Source organism: Pseudorca crassidens, chromosome 1 (genome assembly GCF_039906515.1).
Source record: "Pseudorca crassidens isolate mPseCra1 chromosome 1, mPseCra1.hap1, whole genome shotgun sequence".
In the NCBI taxonomy this organism is placed as follows: Eukaryota; Metazoa; Chordata; class Mammalia; order Artiodactyla; family Delphinidae; genus Pseudorca; species Pseudorca crassidens.
In genome coordinates, this window is record NC_090296.1 from 124,412,783 (window position 1) to 124,435,138 (window position 22,356).

At 39.3% G+C, this 22,356-nt stretch overlaps 1 protein-coding gene across 10 annotated transcripts in view; it reads left to right on the top strand.

The window, feature by feature from the left end:
- Positions 1–22,356, top strand: part of NRG4 (neuregulin 4) — a 137,229-nt gene that overhangs the window by 13,211 nt on the left and 101,662 nt on the right. For 2 of the 10 annotated variants that reach the window (XM_067755063.1, XM_067755052.1), the window contains exon 4: positions 1,405–2,268. The exons of the other annotated variants lie outside the window; for them this stretch is intronic. The gene's annotated coding sequence lies outside the window, so the exon portion shown is untranslated. The remainder of the gene's footprint in view (positions 1–1,404; positions 2,269–22,356) is intronic. 10 annotated transcript variants of the gene reach the window in all.

The following is a 22,356-nucleotide window of genomic DNA, read 5'->3' on the forward strand; positions in this document are numbered from 1 at the left end:
CATTGTTGAACAGCTCTTCCAATCTTGGACTGCCTACCTCCAGACATTATGGAGAAAAATAAGGAAAGTTGTAACCCTTGTTATACAGTAGCAAAGCATTTGATTAATCTGTACCTGCTGTTCTGTGGAAGGCTGACTATGCAAACTGAAACTGTGGTGTTAGGAGAAACGAAAGGAAAAATTTGGAATATTGTGCTGTATTGGTGACTTCTTGTGGCTTTTCAGTAGGATCCTACAGAAGGGGGTGAACTCAAATTAGTGCTCCTCAGCATGAAAGCAGAGAGGGCAGAAGAATATAGCTTTGCTACAGAGGTATTCTGCCTTTAGCTTGTACTCTAAATTGACAAAAGAGCCCTGTAATTTGGAATTTTGTAGGGATTAAGGGTAGGACCTTCTTACCTAAGACTGTTGTTGGAATTGCCTTGTCTGTTATGAGAGCTCAGAGGTCAGCAGCTAAGAGATTAGAATCTCCAGGCTTAAAGATTATTTCTGGAAATGTTTTTGGGTGTGGTTACTCACACAAGGAATTGATCTGAAGCAGACAGACCAGAAGCTTGATATGTTTTTGAGGGAACCTGCGGTACAAAGCTGGCGATTCCCTCTGATTGTCTCTACCTTCCAAGCAATCCTCATCCTTTCCTCCCTAAGTCAAACCAGTATGGAGTAGGCTACAAAAGCTGTGGCTCCCCTGGGAAGGACATCTGCTTCAAAACCTGCCTTAGATATGGCTACAGAGAACAATGACAAAGCAGATCTTCCTGCGACTTAAAGTAGGTGCTGTCAGAGTGACTGGCCAAGGGATTTACTTTATTGCCTGCCCAGGAATCTGTGATTTCTGTCTAGGAAGATATGATATAGATTGTGGATTGTTGACTACTGTGTACTTCCTCTTATCTCCCTTTCTTAATGGAATTTTTGGGGGGTCACTCTGTTCTTTCTTTTTCATCGTTGTATATATGTGAGGGGAGTGGTTGAGAGACAGCTTTTCTTTTAGCCATACAAATGGTCAGATAAGAGTTGTCATATTTGGACTTGATAGAGCAGACAGAAAATCAACCAAAGATCCTGCGTCATGCAGTAATTGGATGAGATAGTGGGGTTGTCTTCCTTGAAGAGAGGATGAGTATGTTGTGTTTAACACATGTGTAAGAAGTATGTGTGTGCATATTGAGTTGAGGACTGGCAGACACTGTTGGCTGGCCAATCCATATCCATTTCTTACCTCTACCATAAAAATTAGCAAAGTTAAATATTTGATTTTCCAGTCTTCTTTACTGCTACAGTAGCCATGTAATACAATTCTAGCCCATAAACCTGCCAGGGGACTTCATTGAAGGCTTTCCCTTTTTCTGATAAAAGGGTCAGACAGCGCTGGGGTTAACTTTTTTCTTGCTTTGACCTTAGATGTGATGCTTGGAGCTGCAGTGACCATCTTGAAAGCATTAGGCAACAAACACGAATATTAAAAGTAAATACACTCAGGAGGGTGAAGCAAAAATATTGAAGATATGGATCGCACCATTGATGGGTAAACACCAACCTTAGCAGTCACCAGTTCAAGATTTTTTGTCTTGTGAGAGAAGTGAATCCATATTTGTTTATGCTGTTGTGAACTGAGTTCTCTGTTGCCTGCAATCCAAAGCATTCTAAACTGATGCAGTATAAATGTCTCTTTCCTAGACTGCAACCTCAAGGACAGTTTTTATTTGTTGATTCATTTTTACCGTGAAGTCTTATTAGTAAATAGTTATATGAAGTGAGGAAAATATTTTTTTTCCAATGGACAATGGAATTTTTAATGGTATATTCACATAAAAGAACACTATACAGCAGTGAACAATCTACAACTGCATATGGCAATATGGATGAACCTCAGATATATAATGCTGAGTGAAAGGAGCAGACATAGGACTTCGCTGGCAGTCCAGTGGTCAAGACTCTGTGCTTCAAATGCAGCAGGCGTGCGTTTGATCCCGGAGGAAAAGATTTTTTTAAAAAAACTTTGACAATAGCCTGATTCACATATAAATTGCATTATTGATGCGTTACTGTTGACAGGCATCTCCTCCATATGTGACTTATCTTACATTTTTACTTTTTGGAATAGAATATTGGCATGGCTCAGCGTGCACATTTAATGTAATTAGGGAACACCTTTTGGAAATTGGTTTCTCCTGCTGAGGTATACAGCAAGAAAAGCTAAAAATTGTTACAACCAAATAGAAGTCTTCAGGAAGAAATTGCTGACTGGAGTAGAACAGGTTCAATGTAAGTCTTGACTTTTGTATAGGAAAATCTTTTATTTCCGCATCATTGACTACTAGTAAATGTTTACTACTTCCAAAATGATGTTTTACTCTAGAGCCTTTATATCAGAACATGTACTTTTTCTTCCAGTGTCCTTTTAAATGTTTTTGTTCATCATTTCAGAAAAATTTTTTATTCCAGTTTTTGACTCCACCATATGAGGTTCGTGATTGTACTTTTCTATTTTTGCCTTTCTTAAAATTAATTAATGGTAATAGCCATGTGTGCCAGCTTTTTATATCAAAAGGAAATGCTTGAACACTAACCAAAGGTAAATATGGAATTAAGGAGAACAGACATATTTATTTGGATGTATTTTATAGAAAAATTACATTTGGCTTCAAGAAAAGCTAGCTTTTTAATTTGTGTTCACATATTGACAAAATGTGATCCAAATCATTTTTTTCACTTCCTAAAAAAGTATTTTAATCTGAAAGTTCCTTTTAAAATACATTAAATTCTAAAAACAAAAGCTTTTATTTATTTATTTTATTATTATTATTATTATTATTTTTTGCGGTATGCGGGCCTCTCACTGTTGTGGCCTCTCCCGTTGCGGAGCACAGGCTCCAGACGCGCAGGCCCAGCGGTCATGGCTCACGGGCCCAGCCACTCCGTGGCATGTGGGATCTTCCCAGACCGGGGCACGAACCCGTGTCCCCTGCATTGGCAGGCAGACTCTCAACCACTGCGCCACCAGGGAAGCCCTAAAAACAAAAGCTTTTAAATTATTTTTAGAATAAGCTGGAAAGGCCTGACACTGAAGATCCTATTATTACCATATCTAAATATACATGAAGTGATTTTGGCGTATTGAGATATATTGGTCTCCACTGTGATTTTCTTGCTTGCTGGTTTCATACATAATATTTTGCTTTCCTTTCCTGATGTACCCTGAGTCAGTCCTGCCAAAAAACTACTAATATTGTAAGACTAGCAAGCTAACATCTAAGTGGGAAATTCTTAAATATACGATAAGGATATTTTTAACCAACTGATGAAAACTCTTTTTTTTGTGGTACACGGGCCTCTCACTGTTGTGGCCTCTCCTGTTGCGGAGCACAGTCTCCAGACGCGCAGGCTCAGCGGCCATGGCTCACAGGCCCAGCCGCTCCGCGGCATGTGGGATCTTCCCTGACCGGGGCACAAACCCGCGTCCCCTGCATCGGCAGGCAGACTCTCAACCACTGCGCCACCAGGGAAGCCCCTGAAAACTCTTTTTGATCTATTTCTACTAAGATTTGAGCACTCTATAGAAAGAGTTTGAAACAGAGTGTAAAACTTGGGGATTTTCTTGATTTAAATTACTCTTATTTTTAAGCATGTATTATTATTGGAGTGGTGGCTTTTATGACTACTGTATAAAGTCTGCTGGGTGATTCTCTATCTACTTTTTATGGTTAAGTTTGCAGGCTTAAATCCTATATGATGTACACGTGCCCATCTTCTTTCACTATGAGAGGCAGCCTTGCTAGGTGGATGCCTCCCACTCTGGCCTCATCTTATGCCATTATCTGTTCAAACTTCACAGGTGGTCATTTAGTACAGGTACCCTAGTTATCTGACTGTTACCTAAGTTCCCACAGTTATGAGATTCCAAAGGGAAGCCAAAGTTATAATAACATTCACTAATGAACAAACCACTTATAAAATTGGTTGTCCCTCATGCATGCATCCTTGTCTAGCTTAGAGGCATTGTTGGCCGGTCTTCTTATGATTGTTGAATACTCCTATAAAACACAAATACAATACAAGTGATTTTAGGGCAAAATTGTGAATCTTGAAAAGATGTAGGAGAGATGATGAAAATGATGTTGTTGAACTCAAATCACAAATGAAACCAATGACAAATGAAGATTTGGCAGAGTTAGGCCACAACAGTTGAAAAACAGAGAAATTGCAATGATGATGATGACTCTCATCTCTTAAAATATTTGGATATCAGGATTAAAGGAGGGCCTTGGGAAAATTGTCAACAATGTCAAAATTTTTACAGCCTTCTTTACGACTGTCCATATGGAAACTAGACATTAGATGAAATCTGTTTATATATAACACAATTTTGTCAGAAAAGTTATGCCCAAATCCCCACTTGATTTGTTCCTTCTAAGAATTAGCACACACTGGTATCACTTATATGTGGAATCTAAAAACATGGTACAAATGAACCTATTTATAAAACAGAAATAGAGTCACAGATGTAGAAAACAAACTTATGGCTACCAAGGGGAAAGGGGGGGTGGGAGGGATAAACTGGGGAATTGGGATTGACATACAACTATATATAAAATAGATAGCTAATAAGAACCTACTGTATAGCACAGGGAACTCTACTCAATAGTTTGTAATGACCTATATGGGAATAAAATCTAACAAAGAGTGGATATATGTATATGTATAAATGATTCACTTTGCTGTACAAAAGAAACTAGCAAAACATTGGAAATCAACTATACTCCAATAAAAATTAATTATGGGGCTTCCCTGGTGGTGCAGTGGTTGAGAGTCCGCCTGCCGATGCAGGGGACACGGGTTCATGCCCCAGTCCGGGAAGATCCCACATGCCGTGGAGTGGCTGGGCCCGTGAGCCATGGCTGCTGAGCCTGCGCGCCCGGAGCCTGTGTTCCACAATGGGAGAGGCCACGACAGTGAGAGGCCCGCGTACAGCAAAAAAAAAAAAAATAATTAATTATGAAAAAAGAATTAGAACATAATTACAATTATAACCCAAATTTGTTAAATAAAAGATGAAATAAACATCAAAATTCTTACCACTATTTTTTTTTAATTTAATTTAATTTTTATTTATTTATTTTTGGTTGCATTGGGTCTTCATTGCTGCGTGCAGGCTCTCCCCAGCTGCGGTGAGCAGGGGCCATTCCCTGCCGCTGTGCATGGGCCTCTCATTGCGGTGGCCTCTCCTGTCGCGTGGCACCAGCTCCAGGCACGCGGGCTTCAGCATCTGTGGCATGCAGGCTCAGTAGTTGTGGCTCACGGGCTCCAGAGCACAGGCTCAGCAGTTGTGGCACACGAGGTCAGTTGCTCCACACCAGCATAGTTGCTCCACACCAGCTCAGTTGCTCCGTGGCACGTGGAATCCTCCTGGACCAGGGATCGAACCTGTATCCCTTGCGTTGGCAGGCGGATTCTTAACCATTACGCCCACCAGGGAAGTTTCTTACCCCTCTTTTTATACGAAATTTTCATCTCTTTTAAGTGGACTTTTTTTTTTTTTGGCTGTGCCATGAGGTGTTCAGGATCTTAGTTCCCCAGCCAGGAATCGAATTCATGCCCCCTGCATTGGGAGCATGGAGTCTTAACCACTGGACCACCAGGGAAGTCCCTAAGTGGACTAACTTTAAATGGCTTTTTTTTATATAATCGCAATCATCTTAAGAGAAAGAGGATCTCAGATACATTCTGTACCTGGGATTTAAAAGAATTTTATATATCCTATATCTTGGATTTTGAGAATATATTTACATATTCCATTTATAAGTAAATTCATAAGACTAAGTATGTATAGTTTATTTACCATGGCAAATTTTTTAAAATTCTGCCACTTACAAGCTGTACCTTGGGAAAAGCCACTTCACTTCTCTTAGCGTCAGTTTCCTTTGTAAAAAGAAGATAATCCCTACATTGTAAAACTATTGTTAAGTCCTATATAAGGTATATGAAGCTTTTATTATTTTGTCTGGCATACTGTGAGTGCACAGGAAATGGTAGCCATTATTATTAACTCACATGGATATTAATGTCAGTCACATGTGAACATTTTTTTGACTTTGATTTTTTATCCACAGTTCTTGTTCATAAAATACTGAGAGGGCATAGAGCAATCCTGTGAAGCCAAAATATCATAGATCTAATTTAGGTTCATTCTTTTTTTTTTTTTTTTAACATTTCTATTGGAGTATAATTGCTTTACAATGGTGTGTTAGTTTCTGCTTTATAACAAAGTGAATCAGTTATACATATGCATGTGTTCCCATATCTCTTCCCTCTTGCGTCTCCCTCCCTCCCACCCTCCCTATCCCACCCCTCTAGATGGTCACAAAGCACTGAGCTAATCTCCCTGTGCTATGCGGCTGTTTCCCACTAGCTATCTGTTTTACATTTGGTAGTGTATATATGTCCATGCCTCTCTCTCACTTCGTCCCAGCTTACCCTTCCCCGTCGCCACGTCCTCAAGTCCATTCTCTAGTAAGTCTGCATCTTTATTAACGTCTTGCCCCTAGGTTCTTCATGACCTTTTTTTTTTAGATTCCATATATATTAGGTTCATTCTTGAATAATCAGTTGTATTATCTGAATCTGATTCACATTTGGGGGCTAACAAAGATATTCTTCTTGACCAGTCTCTAGCCAGGGTCCTCTAAACCCTCTTCTCAACTAAGCCTCATCCTTGAACAGAACAGTAACATACCCTCTAACAGCTGAAGGCCACATCCCTAGAATTACACTCCCCCCCCACCCCCAAAGTGCCTGCCTCAGGAAACTCAAGGTTGCCAAAAGAATTTACCCAAAGATAGGGTTCCTATCTCCCACCCTCTATGGGAGTGTAGGAGCCTACCTTAGATAACTGCCAGTTAACAAACCCAGATGGGACACACATGGAAAAACCTCCCCACCTTCTTGCTTTTTGTAATTTTTCAATTCCTCAACTCTATTAAGCCCCCACTCACCTCCCCTCCCTATTCCCTCATTCTCCCTTTAAAACACCCAGGCAACTTTGTCCAAATCAAAGTTGAATTCAGTTCATGTTACCTTTTCATTTTGTTGATGATTTCTTTGCTGTACAGAAGTTTTTTAGTTTGATACAGTTCTACTTGTTTTGGCTCTTGTTGACTTTGTTTTTGGAATCAGATCCAAAAAATCATTGCCAAGACCATATCAAGGTACTAACTGCCTAAGTTTTCTTCTAGTTTTATGGTTTCAGGTCTTACATTCAAGTCTTTAATCAATTTTGAGTTAATTTTTGTGTATGCTATAAGTTAGTAGTTTCATTCTTTTGCATGAGACTATCCAGTTTTCCCAATACCATTTAGTGAAGAGACTGTCCTTTCCCATTGTATATTCTTGCCTTCTTTGTCATAGATTAACTTACCATATAGGCATGGGTTTATTTCTTGGCTGTCTATTCTGTTCCATTGTTGTATGTGTCTGTTTTTATGCCGATACAATACAGTTTTGATTACTATAGCATTGTAATAGAATTTAAAATTGGGGAATGTGATGCCTCCAGCTTTGTTCTTTCTCAGCGTTGCTTTGGCTATTCAGAGTCTTTTGTAGTTCCATACAGATTTTAGGGTGATTGGTTCTATTTCTGTGAAAAATGCCATTGGGGTTTTGATAGGGCTTGTCACATATAGCCTTTATTATGCTGAGAAACGTTTCATCTACATCCACTCTGTGGAGAGTTTTTATCATAAATAGATATTGAATTTACCACCGTGTTCTTAGTTTCTTTACCATAGAGTTCTTCATTTCTTCTTGTGGAATCAGGCTTCAGTCTGGGATCATTTACCTTTAGCCTGAAGAAATTTCTTTGTTGTTTTTTTGGAGAGTAGGTCTATTAGCCACAAATACTCTCAGCTTTCATTTTAAAGTGTCTCTATTTTGTGTCATTCCTTGAAGAATATTTTTCTTAGGTACAGAATTCTATGATAGAAGAATTTTTGTTTTTTCTTCAGCACTTGAAAGAGGTCCTTATTCTTCTCTTCTGACTTATTTTGTGATGAGAAATTAGCCATTGTTTTTTTTTTAAACAACATCACCCTATTTCCTGCACCCCCCAGCTCCTGGCAACTATTGTTTCACTTCCTGCCTCCATGACTTTGACTTTTCCAGATTCCACAAGTAAGATGATGCAGTACTTGCCTTTGTGTGTCTGGCTCTGTCTACCCAGTGCTATGTCCTCCAAGTTCATCCACGTTATCACAAATGACAGGATCTCCTTCTTCCCTAAAGCTTAATAACATTCCATTGTTATACACCACACCAGCTCCAACCATTCATTTGTTGATGGACACCTAGATTGACTCCATATCTTGGGTATCATGAATAACGCTGCAGTAAACGTGGGAGTGCAGATATCTCCTCAAGATTTGATATCATTTCCTTTGGATGCATATCTAGATGGGGGACCACTGGATCACATAGCAGTTCCAATTCCGGTCTTCTGAGGAACCACCATACTGTTTTCCATAATGGCTGTAGCAGTCTACATTCTTATCAACAGTACACAAAGGCTCCTTCTCTCCACATCCTCACCAACATTTGTTATTTTTTGTCTTTTTGATAATAGTAATTCCAACATGTGTGAGGTGATATCTTACTGTGGTTTTAGTCTGCACCTCCCTACTGATCATTGATGTTGAGCATCATCCCGTATATTCATTGGCCATTTGTATGTCTTCCTTTGAGAAATGTCTATTCAGGTCCTTTGCCCATTTTTAAAATCAGGTCCTTTATTTACAAAATAAGTTATCACTCAGAACCTTAATTCATTGGCCGTGTTAACAGGTTTAAGACATTTCAATTTACTAAAGATAAATCATTCAATCTTTAAATAAAGAACTATAAGGTGTTTGGGAAAAACCAAAAAAACCAAAATAAGATCAGGTCATCTATCTTCTTGCTATAGAGTTGTTTGAGTCTCTCATATATTCTGAATATATTCTGAACTCCTTACTAAATGTATGATTTGCAGACATCCTCTCCTGTGCCATAGGCTGCCTCTTTAGTCTGCTGAGTGTCTTTGCCATGCAGAAGATTTTAGTTTGATGCAGTCTCATCTGTTTATTTTTGCTTTTGTTGCCTGTGCTCCTGGGGGTCATATTCAGAACGTCCCAGGCCAATGTCAAGAAACTTTCTTCCTGTGCTTTCCTCTAGTAGTTCTACAGTTTTAGGTCCTATGTTTAGGTCTGTAATCCATCCTGAGTTGACATTTGTATGTGGTGTGAAACAACGTTCCAACCCCACTCTTCTGCACACAGACATTCAGCCTTCCCAACACCATTTATTGAAAAGACCATCTTATCTCTGTTGTGCATCCCTGTCAAAGATCAACTTACTGTAAATGTGAGAATTTATTTCCGGGCTTTGTATCCTATTCCATTGGTCTCTATGTCTGTCCTATGCCAGTACTACACTGCCTTGATTACCATAGCTTTATAGTATATTTTGAAATCAGACAGTGTGATGCTTCCAGCTTTGTCCTTTCTCAAGATTGCTTTGGCTATTCAGGGTTTTTTTTGTGGTTCCATAGGAACTTTAGGATTTTTTTTTTCTATTTTTTGTGGAAAATGCCATGGAATTTTGATAGAGGTTGTTTTGAATCGTATATCTTTTTTGGGTAATATGGAAATATTCTTCCAATCCATGAAGATGGAACATCTTTCCAATTATTTGTGTCATCTTCAATTTCTTTCATCAGTGTTTTATGACTTTCACTGTACATTCACCTCCTTGGTTAACTTTGTTCCTAAGTATTTATTTTTTGTAAATGGGATAGTTTTCTTAATTCCTCTTTATTTTAGATAGTTCGTTGTTCGTGTATAGAAATGCAACTGTTTTTTGTATATTTATTTTGTATCTTGCAGCTTTACTGAATTCATTGATTAGTTCTATAGTTTTTTTGGTGGCATCTTCAGGGTGTTCTATATGTGATGTCATATATCTGCAAACAGAGAATTTTGTTTCTTCCCTCCTGATTTGGATGCCTTTTATATCTTTTTCTTGCCTAATTACTCAGACTAGGGCTTTCACTACTATGTTGTCTTGTTCCTGATCCTAGAGAAAAAGCTTTCAGCTTTTCACTGTTGGATATGGTGTTAGCTGTGACCTTGTCATATAAGGCCTTTATTATGTTGAGGTACATTCCATCTATACCTAATTTGTTGAGAGTTTTTAATCATGAAAGGATCTTGAATTTTGTCAAATGCTTTTTCTGTAACTATTGAAATGATGGTAGGATTTTAATCCGTCCTTTTGAAACTGCACTCCTTCTTGGGTGGGACTCGAACCCACCCGCACCTCAGAGTGGGGCTTGAACACACAATCCCTGGCTTAGGAGGGGACTTGAACCCACTGTCTTTTGATTAGAACTGCTCACTTGGTGTCAATACTTACTGAAGCTCAGGTTCTTTTGTCTCATTACAGAGACAATTCAGCGTGAGGCAAAGAGTGAGTTTACTAGCATAGGACACTGGTGAGAGATACAAGGAGCCCGGCAAGGGAGCAAAGCCCCAAGAACAAAGTGGGATACATTTTTATAATCAAAGAAAAAGTGGAAAGGGGAGAAGACTACCTACTTCCTCATTCTTTGGCAGACATCAAGACTTACATCATTAGTTCCTCCTTCGGCCCTACATGGTTTAACCAGGACTGTCATGGTGCTATTTAAATCATATATATATTAGCAAAAGGGTGGTGACATATAGAGTGAGTTTACTAGCATAGGACACTGGTGAGAGATACAAGGAGCCCGGCAAGGGAGCAAAGCCCCAAGAACAAAGTGGGATACATTTTTATAATCAAAGAAAAAGTGGAAAGGGGAGAAGACTACCTACTTCCTCATTCTTTGGCAGACATCAAGACTTACATCATTAGTTCCTCCTTCGGCCCTACATGGTTTAACCAGGACTGTCATGGTGCTATTTAAATCATATATATATTAGCAAAAGGGTGGTGACATATATTAAAATATGGTAATTTATGTTAGGTTTCAGAATAATGTCCCCTTTCACCTAATTTCTTTCCCCTGTCAACTATATTTCTGTCTTGGCTACATGTAAAAATGCTACTCTTCAAGGACTATTAACTCTCTGACTTCACAAGATTGAGACCCTGTATCTATTGTCTTGTATTTTAACTGTCAGGTTAGTGGCTTGAGTGTGTTGGCACTTGGACGCACTTGGTCTTCCTTCAAGGTAGTGTAGATTGTTGCTAGGTTACTGGATTCTTTTCTTGAGTGGTCATTAGCTTACAACAGTCTCCAAACCTCCCTTAAAATTCCCTTTCTGTCTTTAATCCCCTAGTGGGATTTCTAAACTGACTCTTTAATTATCCTACTCTATCCCTATCACTTTTGTTAATATAGTGAATCACATTGATTGACTTGTACATGTTGAACCGCTTGCATCCCAGGAATAAATCCCACTTGATCATGGTGTATGGTGACTTTTAATGTGCTGTTGAATTGTTTTGCTAGTGTTTTGTCGAGGATTTTTACATCTATTTCATCAGGGATATTGACCTGTAATGTAAAATTTTTTTCTTGATAAATCTCAATAAATGTTAGTCAGTTTTTCTAGTCTTTTCAAAGAATCAACTTTTGGCCTTGTTAATTCTCTCAGTTGTATGTTTGCTTTCCATTTTATTGTTTTTGCTTTTTATTTCCTTCTTTAAACTTTCTTTGATTTTATTTTCTTCTTATTTTTAGTTGGATGTTTAGCTTATCATTTGTAAGCAATTTTTCCCCTTAACATATGCATTTAAGGTTGTAAATTTTCCTCTAAATGTGGCTTCAGTTTCATCCACATGTTTTAATGTATAATATTTGCAAAGTTGAGTTAAAATATGTTTTAAATTTCTTCACTGACCCATTTAAAATTTCTAGTTTATTCTCACTGTGGTCAGAGAACTTACTCTGTATGATTTTAATCATTTAAACATTTCTGAGACTTGCTTTTCAATAATGATATGTTTTTTATAAATGTCCTGTGTATGCTTAAAAAAAAGTATATTTAGCAGTTGTTAGGATCATTGTTTTGTATATCTTCATTTGATCAAGTTTGTTTATTGTGTAATTCAAACGTATATCGTTGTTCTAACTTTTTACCTAGATGAAATATCTGCCAGTTACTTTTCCAGCAACAAGAAAAGTGGGTTTATTTGGGATCAGCAGAGAATTTCAGTTTGGGGTCTGCAACCATGGTGAGCTACGTGCAAGTCCCCACACAACAAAGGAAGGAGAACACTTTTATAGAGGAGAGAAACAAGTTGGAAAGGCTATAGTAAACAAAGAGTCTGTGACTTTTTCATTGGCTGAGTTCCTAAGAGGAGAGAGGAGAAGTCGTCTTCCTGTTTACTCTGTCTCATCTGTTTCATATTTATTTTCTCTCCTTTGCCTTCTTTGGGATTTTTTTTTTTTTCAGTTTTCCCCTCTGCTAGTTTGAACTTAAACAGTTTCTATTCTGCTGGTAGTTACCTTATTAAGTACAACATACATTCTTAACTTAGCAAAGTCTAATGTTATTCAATACTTTTGCTGTCATCCCAGAAAATAAAAGGACATTAGGACACATTTAACGTACTCCTTCCTAACTTTGATGCTTTTGTTTTCAGGTATTTAATACTACATGCATATTAATTAAACCCAAAGGACATTTCCACTTTTTATATAGTGTTTATTTAGATTTACCACCATATTCACAGCTTTCTTTGCCCTTAATTCCTTCTTACATCTATATCGTTAGCTAGAATCATTTTCCTTCCTTGTATTCATTCTTCAGTACTTTCCATTCATACTTTAATGCAGTTTTTTTAGTGGAACTTTTTTCATGTTTGGTTTATCCAAAAAGTGTTTACATTTTAAAAAATAAATCTGCTATGAACATTTGTTTACAAATCTTCTAGTGGACATATGTTTTCATTTCTTTTAGGTAGATTCTTAGGAGGAGGATTGCTGGGTTGTATGATAAGCACATGTTTAAATTTTTAAGAAACTGCCACACTTTTCCAAAGTGGCTGTACCATTTTACATTTCCACCAGTTTTGTATGAGGCTTCCAGTTTCTCTACATCCTTGCCAAAACTATATTGTCAGTATTTTTTATTATAGCCAAGCCATTCTAGTAGGTATGTAGTAGTATCTCACTGAGGTTTTTTTAAAAATTTATTTTATTTTTTATTTATTTATTTTTGGCTGCATTGGGTCTTTGTTGCTGCGTGCGGGCTTTCTCTAGTTGCAGCGAGCAGAGGCTACTCTTCGTTGTGGTGCGCAGGCTTCTCAATTCAGTGGCTTCTCTTGTTGCAGAGCTCAGGCTCTAGGCATGCGGGCTCAGTAGTTGTGGCTTGTGGGCTCTAGAGCCCAGGCTCAGTAGTTGTGGCACATGGGCTTAGTTGCTCTGCGGCATGTGGGATCTTCCCAGACCAGGGATTGAACCAGTGTTCCCTGCATTGGCAGGCAGATTCTTAACCATTGTGCCACCAGGGAAGTCCTCTCATTGAGGTTTTAATTTCAATTTCCCTAAGTTGAAAAAGTGGTTGCCCATTTTTTGATTGGGTTGTCTTCCTTCTGTTTCATTTGTAAGAGTTATTTATATCATCTGGATACAAGTCTCTAATCAGATATATGATTTGTAAATATGTTCTCCCATTCTGTGGCTTGCCTTTTCATTTTCTTAATTTTTTTTAATTGAAAAAGTTTTAAATTTTGATAAAGTCTACTTTGTCAATTTTTTCTTTTATGAATTGTGCTCTTGCTGTCATATCTAAGAAATCTTTGTCTAATCCAAAGTCACAAAGATTTTCTTCTAGAAGTTTTATAGTTTTAGCTCTTACATTTAGGTCTGTGATCTATTTTGAGTTAATTTTTCTGTATGCTTTAAGGTAAAGGTATAAGTCTGTTTTCTGCACGTGGATATTCAAATATCCCAGTACCATTTGTTGAAAAGACTATCTTTTCCTCACTGAATTACCTTGGTTCTTTTGTCAAAATAATATAAGGCTTTATTTTCAGTGCACAGTTCTTGATCTGTAGATTCGACACATTCCCTATCAGTATCCCAACAGCATTTTAAAAATAGCAATTGTCAAGCTAATTCTAGAATGTATATAGAAAGGCAAAGGACCTAGAATAGCCAAAACAGTTTAGAAAAAGAAGAACAAAGCTAGAGGACTTACACTACCTGATTTCAAATTTTGCTGTTGTAGTAATAAGGGAGTATGCTTATTTCCAGGAAGAAAAGAGAAATGCCAACTTTAGGCCACTGTCTTTATTTTTGAATTCTTTTCCATTATGTTTTATTACAAGATAGTGAATATTGTTTATGTATTTTATATATAGTAGTTTGTGTCTGCTAATCCCAAACTCTTAATTTACCCCCCCAACCTTTCTCCTTGGTAACCATAAGTTTGTTTTCTATGTCTGTGAGTCTGTTTCTGTTTTGTAAATAAGTTCATTTGTATCATTTTTTAGATTCCACATATAAGTGATATCACATGATATTTGTCTTTCTCTGACTTACTTCACTTAGTGTGATAATCTCTAAGTCCATCCATGTTGCTGAAAATGGCATTGTTTCATTCTTTTTTATGGCTGAATGGTATTCCATTGTGTTTATGTACCACATCTTCTTTATCCATTCATCTGTCATGGGACATTTAGGACATTTACTTATTCCATAAATAGGACATTTATTTATTTCATAAATAGTGCTGCTATGAACATTGGGGTGCATGTATCTTTTCAGATTATGGTTTCCTCTGGTTATATGGCCAGCAGTGGGATTGCTGGAACATATGGTAACTCTGTTTTTAGTTTTTGAGGAACCTCCATTCTGTTTTCCATAGTGACTGCACCAATTTACATTCTTACCAGCAGTGGAGGAGGGTCCCCTGTTCTCCACACCCTCTCCAGCATTTATTATTTGTAGACTTTTTAATGATAGCCGTTCTGACTGGTGTTAGGTGATGTCTCATTGTAGTTTTGATTTGCATATCTCTAATAATTGGCGATGTTGAGCATCTTTTCATGTGCCTTTTCACCATCTGTATGTCTTCTTTGTAGAAATATCTGTTTAGGTCTTCTGCACATTTTTTGATTGGGTTGTTTTTTTGATACTGAGTTGATTGAGCTTTTTGTATATTTTGGAAATTAATAGACCACTATCTTTAAAGCAGAAGTTTCTCTGTTTAATTTCTTGTTATCAGGACTGTAATCTATTTTGGATATTGCAAAGGCATAACCATCATAGGCACTGAAAAATTTCAGAAAGTTTTCTGGTTGATGGGTTTTTATCTTTTTGAGATAAGACTAGTGGCAGCTAACATTCTTTTCTTGTGTTTGGGAGGTGAACCAGAAGAACCTGTAGAACCTGTAAGAATGAGATTTAAAGGTGTGTCACTGGCCAGTACATTCTTTTGTGCAGTTCCAGTTCATTCCATACAGAATTATTTTTTAGGGTTTATGAAACACACACTTCTATTCAGCTTATGTGTAAGAAGATGAAGTTTGAGGTGTTGATAATTTTTCTGTCTTATTTACATAAATTAAAATGGAATATGGGAAGATTGATATGCTCTTTTAAGAAATCCCCTTGATAATTATGAAAAAGCTTGTCATTTTTTAGTAAAACATAAGGAATTACAAGTCAGTCTAGCAGTCAACTATCAGCAATAAATTCATAACAAAATATTTGTTAAACATCTACTGTTAATAAGGCAGTAGGCCAGATTTAGCCTAGAGGGATAAAGATAAATAAGACACTATTCCCGTTTCAGGAAACCTATAGTCTAGTAAGGAAATAAAGCATATTCATATAGAGACTAAAGAGAAATCCAGGGTAGCAAATTAAGAAAGTTATTGAGTTTCTCCTTTTTATCTTTTCTCTAGGTGATTAATTCTCCATTTTTCTTCCAGTGAATTCCTTAGAGTTTTATTCCCTTCATCAATCTGGTAGTACCCTGTGGATATGTTCTAGTTTATACAGCACAGACTACCATAGACATTCAAATTGTAGACTAATATGATGGTTCTCAAAGCGCCAAACTAGCACCATACCATCATCTGGGAACTTGTTATAAATGCAAAATTTCAGACCCCACACCGGATCTACTGAATTAGAAACTCTGAGGGTAGGGCCTAGCAGTCTATTCTTCAACAGACCTTCCAGATAATTCTGATGCTTGCTGATTTATCCCTTCACCTGTTGACGGACATTTGGGTTTTTCCAGTTTGGGGCTGTTATGAATAATGCTACTGTGAATACTCATGTACACATCACTCTGCAGATGTGCTTTTTACTCCTCTTGGGTAAATATGAGAGAGTGGAATTTCTGGGTCATATGGTTGGTTTATTAGTTATCTATTGCTGCAAACAAATACTCAGAGGCGAGACTTCCGGGAAGATGGCGGAAGAGTAAGACGCGGAGATCACGTTCCTCCCCACAGATACACCAGAAATACATCTATGCATGGAACAACTCCTACAGAGCATCTACTGAACGCTGGCAGAAGACCTCAGACCTCCCAAAAGGCAAGAAACCCCCCACGTACCTGGGTAGGGCAAAAGAAAAAACTAAACAGAGACAAAAGGATAGGGAAGGGTCCTGCACCAGCGGGAGAGAGCTGTGAAGGAGGAAAAGTGTCCACACACTAGGAAGCCCCTTCGCGGGTGGAGGCTTCGGGAGGCGGAGTGGGGGAGCTTGGGAGCCGCGGAGGAGAGCACAGCAACAGGGGTGCGGAGGACAAAGCGGACAGATTCCAGCGCAGAGGATCGGGCCGACCGGAACTCGCCAGCCGAGAGGCTTGTCTGCTCGCCCGCCGGGGCGGGCGGGACTGGGAGCTGAGGATCCGGCTATTGTCGGAGCGCCGGGAGAGGACTGAGGTTGGCGGCGTGAACACAGCCTGCAGGGCGTTAGTGCACCGCGGCTGGCCGGGAGAGAGTCCGGGGAGAAGTTTGGAACTGCCGAAGAGGCAAGAGACTTTTACGTCCCTCTTTGTTTCCTGGTGCACGAGGAGAGGGGATTAAGAACGCTGCTTGAGAGAGCTCCAGGGACGGGCGCGAGCCGCGGCTAAAAGTGCGGAGCCCAGAGACAGACATGAGACGCTAGGGCCGCTGCTGCCGCCACCGAGAGGCCTGTGTGCGAACACAGGTCACTAGCCACACGCCCTTCCGGGGAGCCTGTGCAGCCCGCCACTGCCAGGGTCCCGGGATCCAGGGACAACTCCCCCGGGAGAACGCACAGGCGCGCCTCAGGCTGCAACTTCTCGCCGGCCTCTGCCGCCGCAGGCCCGCCCCACACTCCGTGCCCCTCCCTACCCCCGGGCCTGAGTGAGCCAGAGCCTCCGAATCAGCGGCTCCTTTAACCCCGTCCTGTCTGAGCAAAGAACAGACGCCCTCCGGCGACCTACACGCACAGGCGGGGCTAAATCCAAAGCTGAGCCCCTGGGAGCTGTGAGAACAAAGAAGAGAAAGGGAAATCTCTCCCAGCAGCATCAGAAGCAGCGGATTAAAGCTCCACAATCAACTTGATGTACCCTGCATCTGTGGAATACCTGAAAAGACAACCAATCATCCCAAATTAAGGAGCCCTGTGGATGAAAGGCTCTTGGTGCTACAGCCAGGAGTCAGTGCTGTGCCTCTGAGGTGGGAGAGCCAACTTCAGGACACTGATCCACAAGAGACCTCCCAGCTGCACATAATATCAAACAGCAAAAATTTCCGAGAGATCTCCATCTCAACGCCAGCACCCAGCTTCACTCAACGACCAGCAAGCTACAGTGCTGGACATCCTATGCCAAACAACTAGCAAGACAGGAACACAACCCCACCCATTAGCAGAGAGGCGGCCCAAAATCATAATAAGTCTACAGACACCCCAAAACACACCACCAGACGTGGACCTGCCCACCAGAAAGACAAGATCTAGCCTCATCCACCAGAACACAGGCACTAGTACCCTCCACCAGGAAGCCTACACAACCCACTGAACCAACCTTAGCCACTGGGGACAGACACAACAAACAACAGGAACTACGAACCTTCAGCCTGCAAAAAAGGAGACCCCAAACACACTAAGATAAGCAAAATGAAAAGACAGAAAAACACACCGCAGATGAAGGAGCAAGATAAAAACCCATCAGACCTAACAAATGAAGAGGAAATAGGCAGTCTACCTGAAAAAGAATTCAAAATAATGATAGTAAGGTTGATCCGAAATCTTGGAGATAGAATGGACAATAGAATGGACAAAATGCAAGAATCAGTTAACAAGGACCTAGAAGAACTAAAGATGAAACAAGCAACGATGAACAACACAATAAATGAAATTAAAAGTACTCTAGATGGGATCAATAGCAGAATAACTGAGGCAGAAGAACGGATAAGTGACCTGGAAGATAAAATAGTGGAAATAACTACTGCAGAGCAGAATAAAGAAAAAAGAATGAAAAGAACTGAGGACAGTCTCAGAGACCTCTGGGACAACATTAAACGTACCAACATTCGAATTATAGGGGTTCCAGAAGAAGAAGAGAAAAAGAAAGGGACTGAGAAAATATTTGAAGAGATTATAGTTGAAAACTTCCCTAATATGGGAAAGGAAATAGTTAATCAAGTCCAGGAAGCACAGAGAGTCCCATACAGGATAAATCCAAGGAGAAATACGCCAAGACACATATTAATCAAACTGTCAAAAATTAAATACAAAGAAAACATATTAAAAGCAGCAAGGGAAAAACAACAAATAACACACAAGGGAATCCCCATAAGGTTAACAGCTGATCTTTCAGCAGAAACTCTGCAAGCCAGAAGGGAGTGGCAGGACATATTTAAAGTGTTGAAGGAGAAAAACCTGCAACCAAGATTACTCTACCCAGCAAGGATCTCATTCAGATTTGATGGAGAAATTAAAACCTTTAGAGACAAGCAAAAGCTGAGAGAGTTCAGCACCACCAAACCAGCTCTACAACAACTGCTAAAGGAACTTCTCTAGGCAAGAAACACAAAAGAAGGAAAAGACCTACAATAACAAACCCAAAACAATTAAGAAAATGGGAATGGGAACACACATATCGATAATTACCTTAAATGTAAATGGACTAAATGCTCCCACCAAAAGACACAGATTGGCTGAATGGATACAAAAACAAGACCCATATATTTGCTGTCTACAAGAGACCCGTATGCTAACACATATATATGGAATTTAAGAAAAAAAAAAAATGTCATGAAAAACCTAGGGGTGAAACAGGAATAAAGACACAGACTTACTAGAGAATGGACTTGAGGCTATGGGGAGGGGGAAGGGTAAACGGTGACAAAGCAATAAAGAGGCATGGACATGTATACACTACCAAACGTAAGGTAGATAGCTAGTGGGAAGCAGCCGCATAGCACAGGGAGATCAGCTCGGTGCTGTGTGACCGCCTGGAGGGGTGGGATAGGGAGGGTGGGAGGGAGGGTGACGCAAGCGGGAAGAGATATGGGAACATATGTATATATATAACTGATTCATTTTGTTGTGAAGCTGAAACTAACATACCATTGTAAAGCAATTATGCTCCAATAAAGATGTTTAAAAAAAAAAAAAATACTCAGAGGCTAAAAACAACAAAAATTTATCCTCTCACAATTTCTTTAGGTCAGGAATCCAGGAATGACTTAGCCAGATAGTTCTGGCTCAGGGTCGGTCAAGGTGTCAGTCAGGACTTGTGCTCATCTCAAGGATGACTGGGGGAAAATCCACTTCCAAGCTCACACATGTGGCTATTGTCAGGCCTCAGTTCCTTGTCATGTGAGCCTCTTTATCAGGTCTGCCTCATGACATGGCAGCTGGATTCCCCCAGAGTAAAGAAATCTAAAAGAGGGAAAAAGAGACATCTAAGACAAAAGCCACAATCTTTATAATCTAGTCTTGAAAGCAGCACGTCATTACTTCTGCAGTATCTGTTCTGTAGAAGTAAGTCAGTAAGTCCGGCCCACCCTGAAGGGGAGAAGGTTATACAAGAGTGTGAGTATCAGGAAGTGGTGTTCATTGGGATGCACCTTAAAGGCTTTCCACCACAGTAGATGTCTGCTCAACTTTCTAAGAAATTGTCACACTGTTTCCCAAAGTCTTTATACCACTTTACACTCCCACTAGTGATGATGAGAGTTACAGTTGTTCCACATCCTTGCTGACACCTGATATGGACAGACAGCCTTTTTAATTTTAGGCATTCTAATAGGGATGTAGATTTTTATTGTGCTTTTATGTTGCCTTTGGTGATTAATTATGTTGAGCGTGTGCTTATTATTTTCATATGTCTTTGGTAAAATGACTTCACATTTTTTTTGCCCATCTTTTAATTGAGCTGTCTTATTATTGAGTTGGAAGAGTTCATTTATATATATATATATAAACATATATAAAAACATAAAATATATAAATATAAAATGCAAATCCTTTGTCAGATACATTTATAGGAAATATCTTCTCCCACTTTGTGGCTTGCCTTTTCATTGTCTTAATGGTGTCTTTCAAAGAGCAAAAGTTTTGGGACTTCCCTGGTTAAAACTCCATGCTGCCAATGCAGGGGACATGGGTTCAATCCCTGGTCAAAGAACTAAGATCCCGCATGCCACGCAGTGTGGCCAAAAACGAGCAACAACAACAAAGAGCAAAAGTTTTTATTTGCTCAAGTCTAATTTATCCATTTTTTTTCTTTTATGGTTCATACTTTTTATGTTCTAAGAAATCTGCTTTCTCCAAAGTTGCAAAGATTTTTGGAGATTTTCTTTTTATTAGTGTGAACTGATGGAGGATTGGGAACCTCTCAATAATGTTATAGCAAAATACTATAACAACTAACTATTTTTATAATTTATGTATGTGTAACATGTAGAAACTGCTTTGTATGGCTATACATTTGCTGTTGAACTTTTCATGTTTCTCATCAACTAGACTATATGCTTCTTAAGAGTAGGAAATGATTTAACTCTTTTGCGATTCTTTTGTTGTCTGCTACAGAGTAGGGACTCAGTAAGTATTTGTTGGTTTGAATTCTGTATTTTGAATTTAAATAGAAGTGGGATATTTATGTGTAAGAGTTCAAAAGTGGAGCTCATAAGAATGATTAGGGCTGTAAATAAAAATGAGAGTTTTTTTCCATAGAGGAGTAATTGAAGCCATGGGAATGGACTAGATCTCCAAAGGAGAGAGTGTACAGAGTTGAACCTTGGAGCATAGCACCTTTAAGCTATAATCAACAAGGATGCTTTATTTGATCTGTTCTTAAGAGGAAGGATGAATTTGGTTCAGTTATTTGCGTTTTTTCTGACATCTCTGCTTGTACTATATCTATGCCATTGAATATTAAAATAATATTTTCAGGGCTTCTCTGGTGGTGCAGTGGTTGAGAGTACGCTTGCCGATGCAGGGGACACGGGTTCATGCCCCGGTCCGGGAGGATCCCACGTGCCGCAGAGCGGCTAGGCCCGTGAGCCATGGCCGCTGGGCCTGCGCGTCTGGAGTCTGTGCTCCGCAGCGGGAGAGGCCACAACAGTGAGAGGCCCACATACCAAAAAAAAAAAAAAAATTAATAATATTTTCAGTTCGAATAGTAAGAGTAAAATCTTTCAGTAGTCAAAAATTCATCCAGTTCAAGTACTGAATTATGAGGAAGCTTTAATTTGGCCTTAAGGCCAAATTTTAACAATGTTTTCAACTAATTATATCTAATTGGTAATAGTATTTATTTATTTATTTATTTGTGGCTGCATTGGGTCTTTGTTGCTGCACGCGGGCTTTCTCTAGTTGCGGCGAGCAGGGGCTACTCTTCGTTGCAGTGCGGGGGCTTCTCATTGCAGTGGCTTCTCTTGTTGCGGAGCACGGGCTCTAGGCATGCGGGCTCAGAAGTTGTGGCACACAGGCTTAGTTGCTCCGCGGCATGTGGGATCTTACTGGACCAGGTCTCGAACCCGTGTCCCCTGCATTGGCAAGTGGAAGGGAAGTCCCGGTAATGCTATTCAATTCAGAATGCTGCTTTTGCATTGTACATTGTTTTAAGTTACAAGCCCAGCGCTTCTTAATGTACAGTCTGGGTATTTGGATGCTATTCTCTCTCTTTACATGTTTCATCCTTGAGGTGTTTTGGTTGTTTTTTTTTTTTTTTTTGGTTGCATTGGGTTTTTGTTGCCGCATGAAATTTTTAGAGCAATTTTAGGTTAACAGCAAAATTGAGCAGAAAATACATGGAGTTCCTATATGTTTCCTGCTTCTATACATGCACAGCCTCCCCAGCTATAAACATCAGATTGACACATCATTATTACCC